This window comes from Eptatretus burgeri, chromosome 15, assembly GCF_056783735.1.
Source record: "Eptatretus burgeri isolate ZD-2024b chromosome 15, Ebu_testis_v1, whole genome shotgun sequence".
Taxonomy (NCBI): domain Eukaryota; kingdom Metazoa; phylum Chordata; class Myxini; order Myxiniformes; family Myxinidae; genus Eptatretus; species Eptatretus burgeri.
In genome coordinates this window covers 71,654,812-71,672,311 of record NC_140975.1, presented here as the reverse complement: position 1 = coordinate 71,672,311, position 17,500 = coordinate 71,654,812, and the positions used below count along the sequence as shown (strand labels likewise).

The following is a 17,500-nucleotide window of genomic DNA, read 5'->3' as shown; positions in this document are numbered from 1 at the left end:
AAATTTGAACAGGATTTACATATTGCGTCACTGAATTAGGACACCAACTATTTTTTTCTGAATAAACGGTCAAAGGTCAACCTAAAATCAAGCTTCTAAAATCATCAATTTTTATCTGAAAAATCGTCAATTTTCATCCAATGAACTTGAGGATTAAACAGCAATTGTACAGTGCATAACTGAATTTGGAAAACAACTCTTTTTGAGGTCAAAAGTCAACTCAAGGTCAAACTTCTAAAATCATCAATTTCAATCTGAAATATAATCAATTTTCATCTGATTGACCTGAGCTTTGATTAACATTGTTAATTTTAATCTTAATGAAATGGACAATTTGATGTATCCACAGCAACCTTTTGGAGAGGGAGTGGAATTTATAAGTATCGTGCACTGTCTGACGTCTTTTTCTTGTTTTTGAGGTCAACAAGGACCAAAAGATCAACATAGGTCCAAGGTCAACAACTAAGGTGGCATTTCTAAAATCCTCAATTTTCATCCCATTGACTTGAATTGAAATTTGAAGAGGATTTGCATATCAGGTCACTGAAGTCAACCACCTCTTGTTATTGAGGTCAATTTAGGCCAAAGGTCAACATAGGCCAAATTTGTAAAATTGTCAATTTTCATCCGATTCATGAGAATTTGAAGAGGTGTTGCATATTTTGTCATTAAATTCAACCACCAATTATCTTTGAGGTCAATTTTGTTTTACTGACTTTGAAAGTATCTAGCTCTGCACGACTTCTTTATTTATTTGTTTGTTTGTCCAGGCGATATCTCAGCCATCCTTTGAGCTCGGAAGCTGAAATTTGGACATGACAATAACCAAGTGATTTTGCTATAAACAGTATTTTTATTTATTTATTTTATCAATTAATTAATTTAATCAATTCATTGATTAATTATATTCTTTTTGGCTTGTCCGGGCGATATCTCAGCCATCCTTTGAGGTGGAAAGCTGAAATTTGGGCACAAAAGTGAAGTTGCGCTTTGGCAAAAATGTTATTTTTTAATTTTTATATTAATCAATTAATTGATAACGTAATTGTTATCGATTTATGAATTACTTATTTATTTTATTTCTCATCCTGGCAATATCTCAGGCACCTTTTAAGTGAGGAAGCTGATATTTGGACATGACTGAACAAGTGATTTTTGCTATAAAGGGTATTTTTGGTATATTGATTAATCAATTAATTGTTTAATTTTCAAAAAGTTACAGACTCAGATGAAACGGTGGTGGTTTAGCGATACGATTAGCCAATTGATGAAGAAATTAATAATTTTATGATTTTTATTTATTTTAATTATGCAATAATCAATTAATCAATCAATTAAATTATTGTACACTGCTCCTTCCCAATTCCAACTTGATGTGTTAAAGGCGGCCTCGCCGGGTGCCGAAGGCGCCCTGGCGATGTCGTGTGCTGGTGGATTGTTATTTATTTATTTGGCATGGGGGCAGTGTACTTTGAATGTACAGCTACTTGTTTCCTCTTTTATTGATGTACGACTGACTGTCTCCATAATCCAAATCCCATCTCTTTCTTGTACACATCTTTTCAAACATATAGTCTCCCGGAAAGCTTTAGAACACACTAAACTCCCCTCACTATGAACTCATTTTTGTTTTAGCTCTTACCATCCTATCTGTCTGCCTCAACTACTGGGTGTGGCAAAAGGATGGGACACTTTTGAAATAGAAATATATTTTAATTGTGGAAGTGATTTATTCAACTGTATTAACATTTGTAAAGTCGAGACATTGGAATTTCTTCATAGCACATGAGGTTTTGTAAACGATGTCAGTTAAATGAAACCCTTGGCAGGTCGCACATTCCACTGTTCTGATACCCATATCCCTCATAGCCTTCACAAGAACATCTATCGAAATGGCTTTTCCTGTGTGTGTGGCCTGTTCCTGTATACACTCTTTCTTTAAATATCCCCACAGCATATAAACTTGTGGACTGAGATCAGGAGATCAGGAGGGAGGCCAATGCACATCTCTGAATCTAGAGATCACCTTTTCTTGGAAAATGCTCTTGCAACAGTTTCATGCACCGCCATGCAGTGTGGCATGTAGCCCCATCTTGTTGTTTCACGGAAGCTTACCACACTTTTATTTATTTTGCTTCTTGATTGTGCATCACGAACTTGGAAATGTCTTCTGAATTCTCTTTATGGTGAAATCATCGAATATCTATGGAAGAACACTGCTCAACCACAAATGCTAGTTGTTCATGGGTCCAATTTGCCATCCCTGAGGATTAATTGTTTTGTTTTTGTAAATCTCCAGTTCATCTAATACAATTTGAAAAAATAACAAACAAACAATAATTACCTTCCATTTTATTCCACCCTGAAATCTGTGGCATCATTTCGCCACACCCCTGTACATCCCATTCCTTTGAACAATCGCCATTCTCGACTTGCCTCCTAACTACATCCCACTTTTAAAAACAATTATTGTTTATTCTTTCCTCATCACACAAAATTTATTTTTGGCCTCACCTTAAGAAGATTTCCATGAGAGGTGAGGATGAAGGTGTGATGCACATGTTCATGGAGGGCAGGATGGTAAAGGCAGAGGAATTGCAAGTGAAAATGTAATCATCAAGTTTGGTTTGATTTGAAAGGATTGAATATTGAAAGGATCGAGGAAACTGAAAACGTGAAAGAGTAGATTTGAAGATAAAGGTGCTTGGAATTGAATGCATAAACTGAATCGAGTGATAAGGAGGATAGAAAAACAACTTTAGACTTGTCAATAATGAGTATAAATTTTAGAATGGAAGTAGGTAGGTAAGGAAGTATGAAAGCAAAATCAAGTGGTAAAAAGGCAAGTATTGAACTGACCCCTGGAGTGCAGCACCACAGTGGGGCTTTGGAGACAGCAAATCACCATGACAGCACTCCCCTCCCTACCCCCCATGAGGGAGTAGCGTCTTTTGAAGATCAGTGGGGGTCGATGATCCCCATGGCTCTCTGGCCCATTCCCTTTTGGGGGCTTCCCAGTGAGAGTGGTCATCATTGGTCTTTCATCCTCGGTTCTGAGGTCTTCAGATCCACTTGGGAGGGAGTGAGGATGTTTGGTGAGAGGAGGAGGTGGCAGTTGGTATGAAGTGATATATGAAAGGGAGGGGACGCAAGCACCACGAAAAGCACCTTGGGCTCATTCAAGTTTTATACATGTTAATCCTAAGACTGAATGTGATGTTCCCACTCTAAAATGTACCACCCTTGACATTGTCTCGAATGATGTGATGTGATGAAGGTTGTGACTTTCTATTCGTGATTTATTATTTTAATTTTTCCTTTAAATCTGTATTTTTTTTTCATCACCATATTTTATCTGTTTTGCCTTTAATTTCCCCTCTTTATTTCACTTGATATCTGACATATTGTTTACCATATGTTCACTTTTGTACTTTCCTGCTGCCATTTGTCTCATCCATTCCAACTTGTGTGTTTTCTTTTTTCCAGACAATGATGATGATCCACATCTTTCCTGGGTTGGATCTTCACCATCTAGTAAAGACCTTGCTTCACCTTGTCTACCTGATGTCACTGATGGGGGACCAGGAGATGATGAAGGGGATGAAGAAGGCGGCTCCGGTCTTCCTTATGCCTGCCAGTTTTGTGAGAAATCCTTTAGCAGGTTAAGCTATCTGAAACGTCATGAGCAGAGTCATGGAGATAAGCTCCCCTTCAAATGTCCCTTTTGTTGCCGCCTGTTTAAACATAAGCGAAGCCGTGATCGACACACAAAGCTTCACACAGGTGACCGCAAGTACCACTGCCCCGAGTGCCACGCAGCCTTCTCCCGTAGTGATCACCTTAAGATTCACCTTAAAACACACAGTGCATCCAAGCCATTTCGTTGTGCAGTTTGTAAACGTGGTTTTTCCTCCACTAGTTCTTTACATGGCCACATGCAGGTGCATGAGAAAGGAAAGGATGAGGTTAGTGGACATACTGATAGTGGAGTGCCTATTGGAAAGTCGAAACGAGAAGAAGGCGATGCAGGCTTTGAGACTTGTGACGAAGATGTGACTGGAACAGCAGTGACCCGGCCAGTCAAGGGTGGATGTGGAGACCCCAAAAGGAACACCTCTATCCTGCCCACATTGTGCACTCTCGTTGCAAGATGACAGGGCACTGCTAAAACATTTGGAACAATCACGGGCTTGTGACAAACCTGGTCGTTGCCCTGTATGTCCAGAGAGCTTTACATCTGTGGAAGAGCTGTATAACCATCTTGAGGGTCACCAAAGACCAGAATCTAGCAATCACAGCAATAGCCCTGGGCCAGCACCAGGTGAGCAATCTTCAGTTGTCCAGCTCCACTCCCGAATCGAATGGCTCTGCAGATCGTGTCTCAACTCCTGAATCTGGACCTGCACTCACCAAGCCAACACATAAAAAACTGACTGTTGGTTTTGTAAAAAAATATGCGAGTTCTTTAAAATCCTCCAAGTTTGCATTTAGCTGTCCTTATTGCCCCAAGCTTGACTTCAGCAGTTTAGCTGTTCTGGAGATCCACTTACGCACCATTCACCCTGACAAGGGACCTCTTACACATCTGCATTCTTGTCATATCTGTTTAGAGAACTTCCCATCCCTTTATGCACTCTCTGACCATATCCGGCAGACTCATGATGTCCCCATAGTTGATGGTGCTGCACTTAGTTTAGCTCCCAGTTTACCTCTTGGGCTGCACTGCAACTACTGCCCAGAGACTTTTCTGAGCTGAACAGTTTGCAGGAACATATCCGTGTAATCCATTGTTTCCCAGGAGCTACCACGAAGGACAGTAATACTTTTTTTTTGCCCACAATGCTTGATGGGATTTTTGACAGATGTTTCTCTCAAAGACCATATGAAGCAAGCCCATTGCCTTTTGATGGATGGAGGGGTATTGGAAGTACTACCCCTGCGACAGGAGCTGGAGGTACTGGGTTTGAATCCCCAGGGGCACTGGTGGACCCTCAGAACCCATAGTAGAGGTATACTCATGTCCCTACTGCACAAACTCGCCAATCTTCAGCTCCCTTCTCAAATTGACTAAACACATCAAGGATAATCACAAGAATGTCCCTCTGGCCGCAGGTAGTGCCAGTGGTAGCAGCAGTCACCATGGACGGCGTAATAGTAGCCGGGACCTCAGCCCGATGTCAGTTGACCTCGAAATGCCATCTCCGAAACGGCCACGGCGTTCTGGAGATTCTCTTGTAGCCACTTCAACATCTGGTCAATCGTCTGGGCAGTGTGAGTTTCCTTGCAATCAGTGCGACCTTCGCTTTCCATCTTTTGAACTTTTTCAGGGCCACCTTAAGGCTCACCTGGACCAGTTGCTTCGCAAGCAAAGTTGCCCGCAATGTCGTGTGAAGACTTCCCCAATGCAGATGCTCTTCTTCGACATGTTTCGAGTCACTTCACTTCAGTCTCCACACACTTTGGTTGCGAGAGCTGTGACCGCCAGTTCCTGCAGTTGATGACCTTCAGAAGCACCTAATGGACATGCACACAGTAGTTTTTTATCGCTGCACACTGTGCCAAGAAGTTTTCGACTCAAAGGTTTCAATGCAGATACACATGGCAGTAAAGCATAGTCATGAGCGAAAAGTTTATCGCTGTACAGCATGTCGTTGGGACTTTCATCGAGACACGGAGTTACAGACACATGTCCGACGGAGCCACCTTGCCCAATCGGGAAAGGCTCACAGGTGTATATTTTGTGGCGATGCCTTTGCTACGGAGGTTGAACTACAGTGTCACATCACAACACATTCAAAGAAGTTTCACTGTCGCTTCTGCTGCCAGGCTTTCCATGCAATCCCCCAGCTTGAGCCGGCACTTACGTGAGACGGCATTGTGTTTTTGAACCTGACGGGCCTCGTTCTAGCCCGGCTAATAGTGCTCCACCCCTCAGACCAAGCAGGAGGATGTTGAGAGCCAGATTGTGCGAGGCACATCTGCATCAGGGCAGGAGCCAGTGGGAAATTGTCAAGATAATGGCAATGGTGGCACAGGTGGTGTAATGGGTGATGAAGATCTTGATACTTCTGAGCCAATGTATGGCTGTGATATTTGTGGTGCAGCATATACAATGGAGAACCTGCTTCAGAATCACCGTCTCCGAGACCACAATATTCAGCCTGGTGATGGTGTTGGTAGTAAGAGCAAGGCTGAAATCATGAAGGGAAGTCACAAGTGTTCAATCTGTGCACGAACATTTTTTTCAGAAGGTGGTCTTGGGAGCATGTGCAGACCCACCGTGGTGGCCCTGCAAAGCACTATATGTGTCCCATTTGTGGAGAGAGGTTTCCATCACTTCTTACCCTTACTGAACACAAGGTCACCCACAGCAGAAGCTTGGCCACGGGCAGCTGCAGGGTGTGCCGGCTGCCCCTTCATAGTGAAGATGACTTTCTTGAGCACTGCCAGCTCCATCCTGATCTTCAGAACTCATTGACTGGATTCCGCTGTGTTGTTTGTATGCAGACTGTCACTTCCACTCTTGAACTTAAGATCCATGGAACGTTTCACATGCAAAAGGCTCCATCAGCTCCTATATCTGCAGATGAGGGAGAGACCGGCTCTCCGGGCCTTGATTCCACTGATGGTCTCACACCCACACTTGCTGTCGTGTCAATACCACCACCATCTGCTCCAACCTTCTCCATCCAATGCCCTTGCAGCTAATGGTGCAAGGCCATATAAATGTGCATCTTGCTTGAAAGAACTGCATTCCAAGCAGGACATTATGCGTCTTGAGCTCAATGGCATGCCATATGGTCTTTGTGCTGGATGTGTGGTACGCAGTGCTTGCGTTGACTCACCTCGTCATCCATCACCCGGTGCAGCTGTCCCTTCGCTGCAGGAGGAGGGCACCACCAGCATTGGCAGTGGTGTGGTCGCACCGAGCTCCCGTCCACGATGTTTACTCTGCTCGGTGAAATTTGAGACCCTTGAGGAATTGGAGCAACATCTTCAGCTGGATCACCATGATGCTGCCATACCTGGAGAAGGACCTGGCCGCAGGAAAACCTCTCCCAAGACCAATCAACATTCAAGGGTGAGGCTTACAAATTGAAGGCAGTGGGAATGAGTTACAGAAGAACTGTGAGGGTGGTAATTATGTTTCTCTTACAGAACAGTAGTTTAGGGACCATATATTTATTACATCCTTAAATCTGGTGATATTGACCCCTTCCCCCTCCCTTTCCACCCACCTTCCATTTGCCCCATGCATGCTACTCTCATCTTCCTTTCTCAACTCTTTCCACCCTCTCCTAATATATTTTCTCTCTTTTATCATCTTTTCTTTACTTTTAAATTTTATTTTTCTCTTTCCCCCTTTCTCTCTCCCCCCACACCCCCTTTCACCTTTTCCCAATCATGTGTATGTAATAAATGAATAAAAACATAGATTTTCCTACATTTTAGTTACAAGTCACACTAATTGACATCTGAATTTTATTTAGAATGTTACAATGTGGTAGGCCAAATTGAATGTGGTTCCACTATAACCATTGGCAATACCCATTTAGATGAAGTAACTTGCTGTTATCTTTCACTGGAGTGGAAACTGATTGCAGAACTGTTGCTTTTCTTCCATTTCAGAAAAAGACATACCAGTGCATCAAGTGCCAGATGACATTTGAAAGCGAGAGGGAGATACAGGTTCACGTAGCCAACCACATGATCGGTACGTGGGGAAAGAGGAGGGAATAGCTAAAGTGGTGGAAGAAAGAGGGTGTTAAAAAGGGAGGGTTAGTGAGCCTTCACTCTCCAACCACTCTTGTACCAGTCTCCTGCTACACTCCATCGCTGGAGTTTGATGTGTTTTGGGATCTCCTGCTGGAGTTAGCATAATTAGATAGCGCAGACACGCGGTGCATAGCCACCCACCCCACTCCTTCCATCCCTTTCTCCCAACTCACCCCCTCCTCACACTCCCCTGGCGGCCGGCTGTAATTGGAGCGAGAGCGAGGGTCGGGTGAGGCAAGAAACGGCCGAGGGAGCCAGGGTCTTGGTTCGGCTTTTATTTGCTTTGTGTGACCATTCCGCACCACGCCGCTCTTACCAATTACACGGGCACTCGCCAATCCCAGACCCGTCACAGAGGTGCTCACCATGCCGTCACTCGCCTCTGTGAAACTTGCTTCATTCTGTCTGCTTCTCTGTCACTGTTGAACCCTTTTTGTCCATCACACTCATACTTCAGTTACATAGGAATGACCATATCCTCTTTTTGTTTTGTCGCTAATGCTTCATTGCTTTTTCCTTGGAATAAGATGAGTCATTCCTGGAATTTCAAACAAAAGCTTATTTATGATCCAGTGAGAAGATGCTGTCACTGCTGGTTCCTTTGCAGAATATCAGCAGTGATTATCTGATTATCCCCATAAGAGTGAATGTTTATTTTATTATTACATTTGCCAAACGAACTCAGAACAAAACCATTTTATTTCTGCTTATGTCTCTGTTGATTACTCTACGCTGGGTGTTAAGAGATCACGTGCTGGATTGAAGAAAACTTGCGAACCTGGTGCTGCTTCCCGCATTCTTTCCCGAGCGTGTGGTGGTGTCCCCCTAGCTCTCCGGTGGTCCAAAGACAGGTCTTTCGGCACGATTCGCTCTAACGAACCGAGCATTAATTATTGCGTCTGTGCGCACAAAGGATGAAAGATGTTGGTTCAGGCAAAAATAGATTGGAAGCAGCGGGTTGTATCGTAAACGGCGTAATGATTGGGCAATTAAACGCGCTCGTCCATCGTTATCCGATTTTGCCTCTTACTCGATGGGTCTTTGCTGCTTGCTAGACCTCAGCGCCGTACACACTCCTTTTGTCATTACTTCACTTACTTCAAACTCTCTTCTCAAGTCTCACTTATCTTGCATTCCAACTCATCTCCGTAGCTGAGAGCAATGTATTTTATGATTACATTGGCTAATGTGTGATGTGTAAGTGATGTGTGTTGTTCTAAAGTTGTCCTTTCTTCAATTTTAAATGTTGATCATCTGAGGTTATTTCAATACATTTTGTGAGGTATTTGGTAATGGTGAAAGGTGAAAACTTGTGCTTGTTCATAAGATGAGCACATTGTGAAATGGTCATCTAAAAACATGCAGATGCGAGTGCGGAACGTTGCGGAAAGCGAGTGCGGAACGTTGCGGAAAGCGAGTGCGGAACGTTGCGGAAAGCGAGCAATCCAAGTTATGTCTGAGGGCATGGCTAACTTGAAGCTCCGTTGTCTTAGTCGGATGGCGTGTGCCCAGGCGAGTGCGTCTGTTCGAGTGCAGTCTGTGTTAGTGGGGAGCGGGTGTGATCGAGCCATGCCGCAATTAATGCGAAACTATTTATAATATTTGCTCGGAGCGTGTGCCTGGCTTTCCCTGGGGACAACGTGCTTATGCGGCGATAATGATCTTTGCTGAGCGTAGATGTGTTCTTGTTTCTGCAGTTGACTCGGCCAGGACTGTGAGCCTGTCGGTTTAAGGATAGGGATGCGAATACAGGATTGAAGGGTGGCAAATGATCCTAAAGTTTTTTGGTGTTGGTGGAGTTGTGTATTTGAGATGGATTGTTAAGTTCGGAGGAAGAGTTGGGGGATATAAAATATGAAATGAATCCGAGTGGAAGAGGACAGCGCATTGAACACGAATTAACGTGTTTGGTGTTTCGGTTTAAAAACGCAGAGCCATCTCGATTGGACAGAAGGCCGTTGTATCATGTCATCGTGATGATTAAATACCCTCGTGAATGAAACTTCGTGACCATGTAGGTGTTATTGCAGATTTGCCTGTGACTTGCATTTAAAGACTTTCACTCTAAAGCTCTCGTTTTAATTCGGGAGTTCTTCAACAAATGGTTTCTTCAGAAGTCAGAGAATACAAGATCATGACGTGCTGTTAACATGGTCCTTGAAAACGTTTTCTGAATGACCTGCTCAAAATGGTGCAAGACACTCCAACTTTATTTTCGTTATTTGCCATTTGAAATACAGTATCTGTCGACTTCGATGCACTTGTTTCATATATCCTTCAAAATGTGAAATGTAAATTTCACATTGTTCCTCAACCATGTCTTGGTTATTTCTGTCATTTCCTCATCTGCTATTTGGCAGCAGAGCTGGTGGAACTTCAACTAGCGAAACAGATGATAGTCATGGAGGTGGGCCCGGTGCAGGCCTTGAGCACAGGTGTATTGTTGTGTAGGAGGAGCACACCTTTGGTCAACGTCCCTCAGTGTTTGTCATAGATGGCCTGCATTGATAGTTTCCTCAACCAAGCATAATATTACCCTGTAAATGTAGTCTTGTGACTTGTGAGGGACATAGGCAATCGGCTTTATTCCATTGGCATCCCAGAAAATGGAGGCAATGAACTTGTGGGCTAAGGATTAGGTGCTTGGGTGGCAGTGATCCCTTCTGCTTGGATGATCCGATTTAATTTCAGGATACCAATGGTAAAGCCACATTTCATCAGCAGTCACGAGACGAGCGACAATGTTGGCTGGATCTACGATGAGCAGTTCAGGATGTTCACCATGTGATGCCACCCATGCATTACTGTTAATGGTGAATACTGAAGTATTGGTGGATCAATTTCATTGAGACCATGGACATGCCCAAATGTTGCTGGATGATGGGGGGGGGGGGAAGGTGCTTTGAGAAATTCTATTTTTGATACGTTGGTGGATACGTTGGATATGTTTTGTGGATACGTTGATGTCTTTAACATGGCGATCCTCTAATATTAATGCTTCAACTTGAGTGATAGTTGGTTGATTGGTCATTCCCACCGTCCATCCTGACCTGAGTTCAATTTTGAGGTGGAATCCATGCTTGAAGGCATCTGCCCATTTTACGACTGTGGAATAGGATGGCTATTTTCACCATGCACAACCACCATGCATTTGAATGGGTTTCTTTTGCACAACAATCTGATGAAACATGTTCACCACCATTGCAGATCATCCACAATCCAAAAACTATGATCTTCACCCTCATTAACTGTCTCTCCCCCATGCTTTACCCCCACTCCTTCCAAATTTCCAGTTTTCCCTCCCTGAGAGTTTCCACCTGTATCCATCTTATCCATCCAATGCATCCTCTCCCAGTTCACCTTCTCCTTTTCCTTCTCCTCCTTCTCCTTCTCCTTCTCCTTCTCCTTCTCCTTCTCCTTCTCCTTCTCCTTCTCCTTCTCCTTCTCCTCCTTCTCCTTCTCCTTCTCCTTCTCCTTCTCCTTCTCCTTCTCCTTCTCTTTCTCTTTCTCTTTTTCTTTCTCTATTTCTTTCTCTTTCTTCATCGCCTCCTCCGCTTGGCTGCCTGGTAGCTGTCATTTTGTTGGAGCGTGAATATCCCGCTGATTCTGTGCCCCATTACCAGTACACTGGTACTTATTGCACTGACCTCAGAAGGACGACAGACTGAGTCAACTCCACTTGGTGTTGGATTCAGCAGCCAACGGGGCTCGAACTCAGGACCCTCGGATCCCAAGCCAGCCACCCCAACCGCTAAGCCAACACGAGGGCTTGCCCTCTCCCACCCGTCATTTCTCCTCACATGCATTGTTTGTCCAAGTCTCCATCTATCTTAGCCTTCCAACTCTGCTGTTGGTGTTTCCCCTCTCTGTGTCTCTCTCTCTCTCTCTCTCTCTCTCTCTCTCTCTCTCTCTCTCTCTCTCTCTCTCTCTCTCTCTCTCTCTCTCTCTCTCTCTCTCTCTCTCTCTCTCTCTCTCTCTCTCTCTCTCTCTCTCTCTCTCTCTCTCTCTCTCTCTCTCTCTCTCTCTCTCTCTCTCTCTCTCTCTCTCTCTCTCTCTCTCTCTCTCTCTCTCTCTCTCTCTCTCTCTCTCTCTCTCTCTCTCTCTCTCTCTCTCTCTCTCTCTCTCTCTCTCTCTCTCTCTCTCTCTCTCTCTCTCTCTCTCTCTCTCTCTCTCTCTCTCTCTCTCTCTCTCTCTCTCTCTCTCTCTCTCTCTCTCTCTCTCTCTCTCTCTCTCTCTCTCTCTCTCTCTCTCTCTCTCTCTCTCTCTCTCTCTCTCTCTCTCTCTCTCTCTCTCTCTCTCTCTCTCTCTCTCTCTCTCTCTCTCTCTCTCTCTCTCTCTCAACTGTTCATTCATTCTGTCCTGTTGTGTCCTGATCCATTCAGTATACTAATTATAGCTCTTCCACGAGCCTCAACTATGTATACAAAAACAAACCAACCTCAACACTCAATTTTCTTCTACATAATTGTATGACAGAGCATATGTCTGGATTATACTCTGAAACAACAAAGTGAGATAAATGAAACTCATGGCATGTAACAAACATACACGGAAGTTTATGATGAGGGGAAAAAAACTTTGGTGGCTCGGGGTACCAATTGACAAATACATGTTCACCCTCGTCTTGGAGCAATGTTTCTGGTGTGTGTGTGTGTGTGTGTGTGTGTGTGTGTGTGTGTGTGTGTGTGTGTGTGTGTGTGTGTGTAGCTGTACATTGTCATATCGGATGCTATAATGTTAATGCAGTCCTCGATCCAAACACCTTGACCTTGGTTGAAATACTTCTGTTAATTGCTTGCTAAATATACTGCAGAACACTGGATGTTACAATGTGCCACCTGCCCTGAACTGCATACCTCATCGCTGGACTCTTTGCTTTCACTGCCCTGGTTACTATTACATCACCATCACTTTCTCCCACATTTGGAGCCCCCATTTGGTAGTTATCCTCGACATATTAGCCGTACTCGCTCAGCCCCAGAACTTATTCATCACATCCTGCCAGACCCCAACATTTGTGGACCCTGCATATTCACAGGTCACACATAAAGTGTGACCACCTTCTACATTCATGCTTCGCGTATTTGCATTTTTAAAAAAAAAATTATTTTTACACTTCAGGACTGGTCTCCGACATTCACCTGCGAAATTGGAAATCAGCCAACAACACAACTCGACATTAAAAAGGTACAAAAACGGATTCCCTTAACTACAGACTTGTCAGCTTACTTCCAATCATCAGCAAGATCATGGAATCCATCATCACAGTTTGCATAAAATCATTCCTTTTCTTCAACAGCCTCATCTCAGATCATCAATTCAGATTCAGACCAGATCATTCTACCTTAGACATGCTGCTTCTACTCTCCAAACAATGGATGGAGGCCTTCAATATCAGACATGACATCAGGGCCGTCTCTGGACATATCTCGTGCTTTTGATACAGTCTGGCATCCTGCCTTGCTCTCCAAACTGTCTGCCCATGTAATCCAAGGTCAACTCCTCTTGGATTATATTTATTGACTTCCTCCCCTCTCGGAGACAACGTGTGGCTCTCAATGGAACTCTTTAATCTCCTATCCCTGTCAAGGCTGGAGTACCCCAACGCAGTGTTCTTGGCCCCATATTATTCCTAATCTTCATCGTTGATCTCACTGACTCTGGAAAATCCTCTTTATTTCTTCGCTGATGACTCCACTCTGCTGTGACGTCTCTCATCCTGACAGCCAGGCAGAAACCTCTCCCCTCTCCTCAGACCCCGACAAAATCACAAACTGGTCAAAACACAATTTTCCTTTTGTATCCATATTGTCCAACCTTTGTGTTTTCCCTTACCCCTCATCGTTACCTATATCCCTCGTTTGTCCGTCTCTGTCTATTTTCTCCCTCCACCCTGCTGTTGATGTTGCCCCTTTCTCCTGCTGTTCTCTTTGTTATGTTGTGCCCTGATTTGTTCTGTCATCACTCTTCCACAAAACTAGACCATGTAAAAAAAAGAACCTGTTTTGTTTTATCGATATCTTTTGACTAGACTACATTGTTTTTATCTATATGTTTTATCTGTGTGTTTTATCTACCGGTTTTATCTAGCTGCTTTATCTACCCATTTATCTGCTGTTTTATCTATCCATCCATTGTTTTATGTACCTGTTTTATCTCCATGCCTTATCTGTTTTATCCATCTGGTTTTATCTACCTATTTATCTATCTGTTTTATGTACCTGTTTTATCTTTCCTGTTTTATTTGTTTTGTCTGTCTGTTTATCGCCCCATTTTATCTACCTGCTTTATCTACCTGCTTTATTTGATATTTTATCTCTCCATCCACTGTTTTATATTCATGTTTTTAACCTCCGCCATCGAAGATCGGAGGTTACTGTTTTCACCCCTTTCTGTTTGTTTGTTTGTTTGTTTGTGAACAGTATTACGGAAAAACTCCTCGATGGATTTCGACGTAACTTTGTGGGGTCGGGGGCGGGGGGGGGGGTTAGGTATGGTCCAAGGATCATGCCATTAAATTTTGGACTTGGTCTCCCCCCCCCAAAAAAAAAATTGTTAGAGAATTTTTTTTTTTGCATTTCCACATGTTTTAAGTGATTTCCAACCCCCCCTCCCCCACAAAAAAAAATTGTTAGAGAAAAAAAAAATTTTTTGCAATTTTTTCAACAAAATTTGAATTTCTTTTTTTTTGCATTTCTGCATGTTTTAAGTGATTTCCAACCCCCCCCCAAAAAAAAATGTTGGAAAATATAACTATAACTGTCAGCACTGTTGACATCATATTTAATGAATAAGATATAAGGTTCAATTGAGTGACCCATCAGTCAGTATTGGCGACGGAGGTTTTGCACTCTCCCGAGTGCTCCCCTTTTAGTATCACCCTGTTTTATCCATCGATTTTAATCTGTGTTGTATTGGCGACGGAGGTTTTGCACTCTCCCGAGTGCTCCCCTTTTAGTATCTCCCTGTTTTATCCATCGATTTTAATCTGTGTTTTATCTGTCTGTTTTATCCACCTGTTTTATCTGTCTATTTATCTATCTCTTTTGTCTACCTGTTTTATCTCCATGCCTTATCTGTTTTATCTATCTGTTTTATCTATCTGTTTTCTCCATCCATGTCTTATTTGTTTTATCTGTCTATCACCCCATTTTATCTACCTGCTTTTTCTACCTGCTTTATCTGATATTTTATCTCTCCATCCACTGTTTTATATTCCTGTTTTATATTCCTGTTTTATCAACTTGTTTTAATATATTTTATCCATCTGGTTATCACCCCTCTTTTATCTACCTGTTTCATCTTCCTGTGTCATCTACAATTTTATCTCCCTGTTTTATCTATTTGGTTATCACCCCTATTTATTTATCTATTTTATCTACCTGTTTTTATTCTGTGTTTCACCTACCTATTTCATATATCTGTTTTATCCACCTGTTTTATCTATCTGCTTTATCTATGTATTTCATCTGTTTATTACCCCCATTTTATGTATTTGTTTTATCTATCTGATTTTATCAATCTGTTTATCACCCCCATTTTATCTACGTGTTTTATCTCTTTTATCTATCTGTTTTATCTCCCTATTTTATCCACCTGTTTTATATATTTTATCTTCCTGTTTTATCTATTTTATCCACCTGCTTTATTAACCTCCGCCATCGAAGATGGATGGAGGTTACTGTTTTCACCCCTGTCTGTTTGTTTGTTTGTTTGTTTGTTTGTTTGTTTGTGAACAGTATTACGGAAAAACTCCTCGACGGATTTCGACTAAACTTGGTGGGGGGGGGGGGGGGTTAGGTATGGTCCAAGGATCATGCCATTAGATTTTGGACTTGGTCCAAAGTCCAATATGGCTGCTATGGCAGCCATTTTGAAATAATATTTGAATTTTGGTTTTTGCATTTCTACATGTTTTAAGTGATTTCCAACCAAAAAAAAAAAAATTGTTAGAGAAAAAAACAAGAAAATTTTGCAACTTTTTTTCAAAAGGATTTCGATTTTATTTGAAAAATATTTAAATTTTTTTTTACATTTCTACATGCTTTAAGTGATTTCCAACCCCCCCCCAAAAAAATTTGTTTAGAGAAAAAAACCCATAAATTTTGCAACTTTTTTTCAAAAAAATTTTGATTTTATTTTGTGGGCATTTCTACATGCGTGTCGATCTCGTTTAGTTTATTCAATCGTGGTTCAGTAGAGTCTGATCCATTTTGACCTACAATGAATAGGATATCAGGTTCACTTAAGTGACCCAGCAGTATTGGCGGCGGAGGTTTTGCACTCTACCGAGTGCTCCTCCTCTAGTCACACTGTTTTGTCGACCTGTTTTGTCTACCTGTCTTATATACCTGTTTTATCTACCTGTCTTATCTACCTGTTATAGTTATCTGTTATTTCTACCTGGTTTATCTCCCTTTTTCATCTGTGCTTTATCCCTCTGTTTCTATACTTCTTTTATCGACCCATTTTAGTCTGTTATATCTATCTGTTTTACATACCTGTTTTATTTATCCATTTATCACCGAGTTTTATTTATCCCTTTCATCTACCTGTTTATCACCCTGTTTTATACACTTGTTTTATACATTTGTTTTATACACTTGTTTTATCCATCTGTTTTATCTACCTGTTTATCTCCCTGTTTTATCTCCATGCTTTATCTGTTTTAAATCTAGTTTTATTACTTGCAAAATCGAAGATTTTTCAAGCATATTGGTGCGTCGATTTTGTTATTAGCCTCCGCTATCTTCGAAGATGGATGGAGGTTACTGTTTTCACCCCTTTCTGTTTGTTTGTTTGTTTGTGAACAGTATTACGGAAAAACTCCTCGACGGATTTCGACGAAACTTGGTGGCGGGGTTAGGTATGGTCCAAGGATCATGCCATTGAATTTTGGTCTTGGTCCAAAATCCAATATGGTCGCTATGGCGGCCATTTTGAAAAAATATTTTAATTTTTTTTTTTGCATTTCTACATGTTTTAAGTGATTTCCAACCCCCCCCCCCCCAAAAAAAATTGTTAGAGAAAAAAAAAATTTTGCAACTTTTTTTTAAACAATTTCGATTTCTTTTTTTTGCATTTCTACATGTTTTAAGTGATTTAAGACCCCCCCCCCCCAAAAAAAAATGTTGGAGAAAAGAACTATAACTCTGTCAGCACTGTTGACGTCATATTTAATGAATAAGATATAAGGTTCACTTGAGTGACCCAGCAGTATTGGTGGCGGAAGTTTTGCACTCTCCCGAGTGCTCCCCCTCGAGTTAACCTCCGCCATCGAAGATGGACGGAGGTTACTGTTTTCACCCCTGTCTGTTTGTTTGTTTCTGAACAGTATTACGGAAAAAACTCCTCAACGGATTTCGACGAAACTTTGTGGGGGGATTAGGTATGGTCCGAGGATCATGCCATTAGATTTTGGACTTGGTCCAAAGTCCAATATGGCCGCTGTGGCGGCCATTTTGAAAAAATATTTCAATTTTTGTTTTTGCATTTCTACATGTTTTAAGTGATTTCCAACCAAAAAATAAATAAATTTGTTGGAGAAAAAAAACAAAATTTTGCAACTTTTTTCAAAAACATTTCGATTTTATTTGAAAAAGATTTGAATTTTTTTGCATTTCTACATGTTTTAAGTGATTTCCAACCCCCCCCCCCCAAAAAAAATTGTTAGAGAAAAAAACCCAGAAATGTTGCACCTTTTTTTTCAAAAAAAATTTCGATT

At 41.9% G+C, this 17,500-nt stretch overlaps 1 protein-coding gene and 1 pseudogene across 3 annotated transcripts in view; one reads left to right on the top strand and one right to left on the bottom strand.

Annotated features, from left to right (window-relative positions):
* Window positions 1–10,640, top strand: part of LOC147012514 (zinc finger protein 521-like) — an 11,510-nt pseudogene extending 870 nt beyond the window's left edge. Inside the window, exons 2-3 of the transcript XR_015051642.1 lie at window positions 3,487–7,081; window positions 7,630–10,640. The product of XR_015051642.1 is annotated as a zinc finger protein 521-like (transcript). The remainder of the gene's footprint in view (window positions 1–3,486; window positions 7,082–7,629) is intronic.
* Window positions 1–17,500, bottom strand: part of LOC147012513 (serum response factor-like) — a 160,974-nt gene that overhangs the window by 74,816 nt on the left and 68,658 nt on the right. The gene's annotated exons all lie outside the window — the stretch shown is intronic.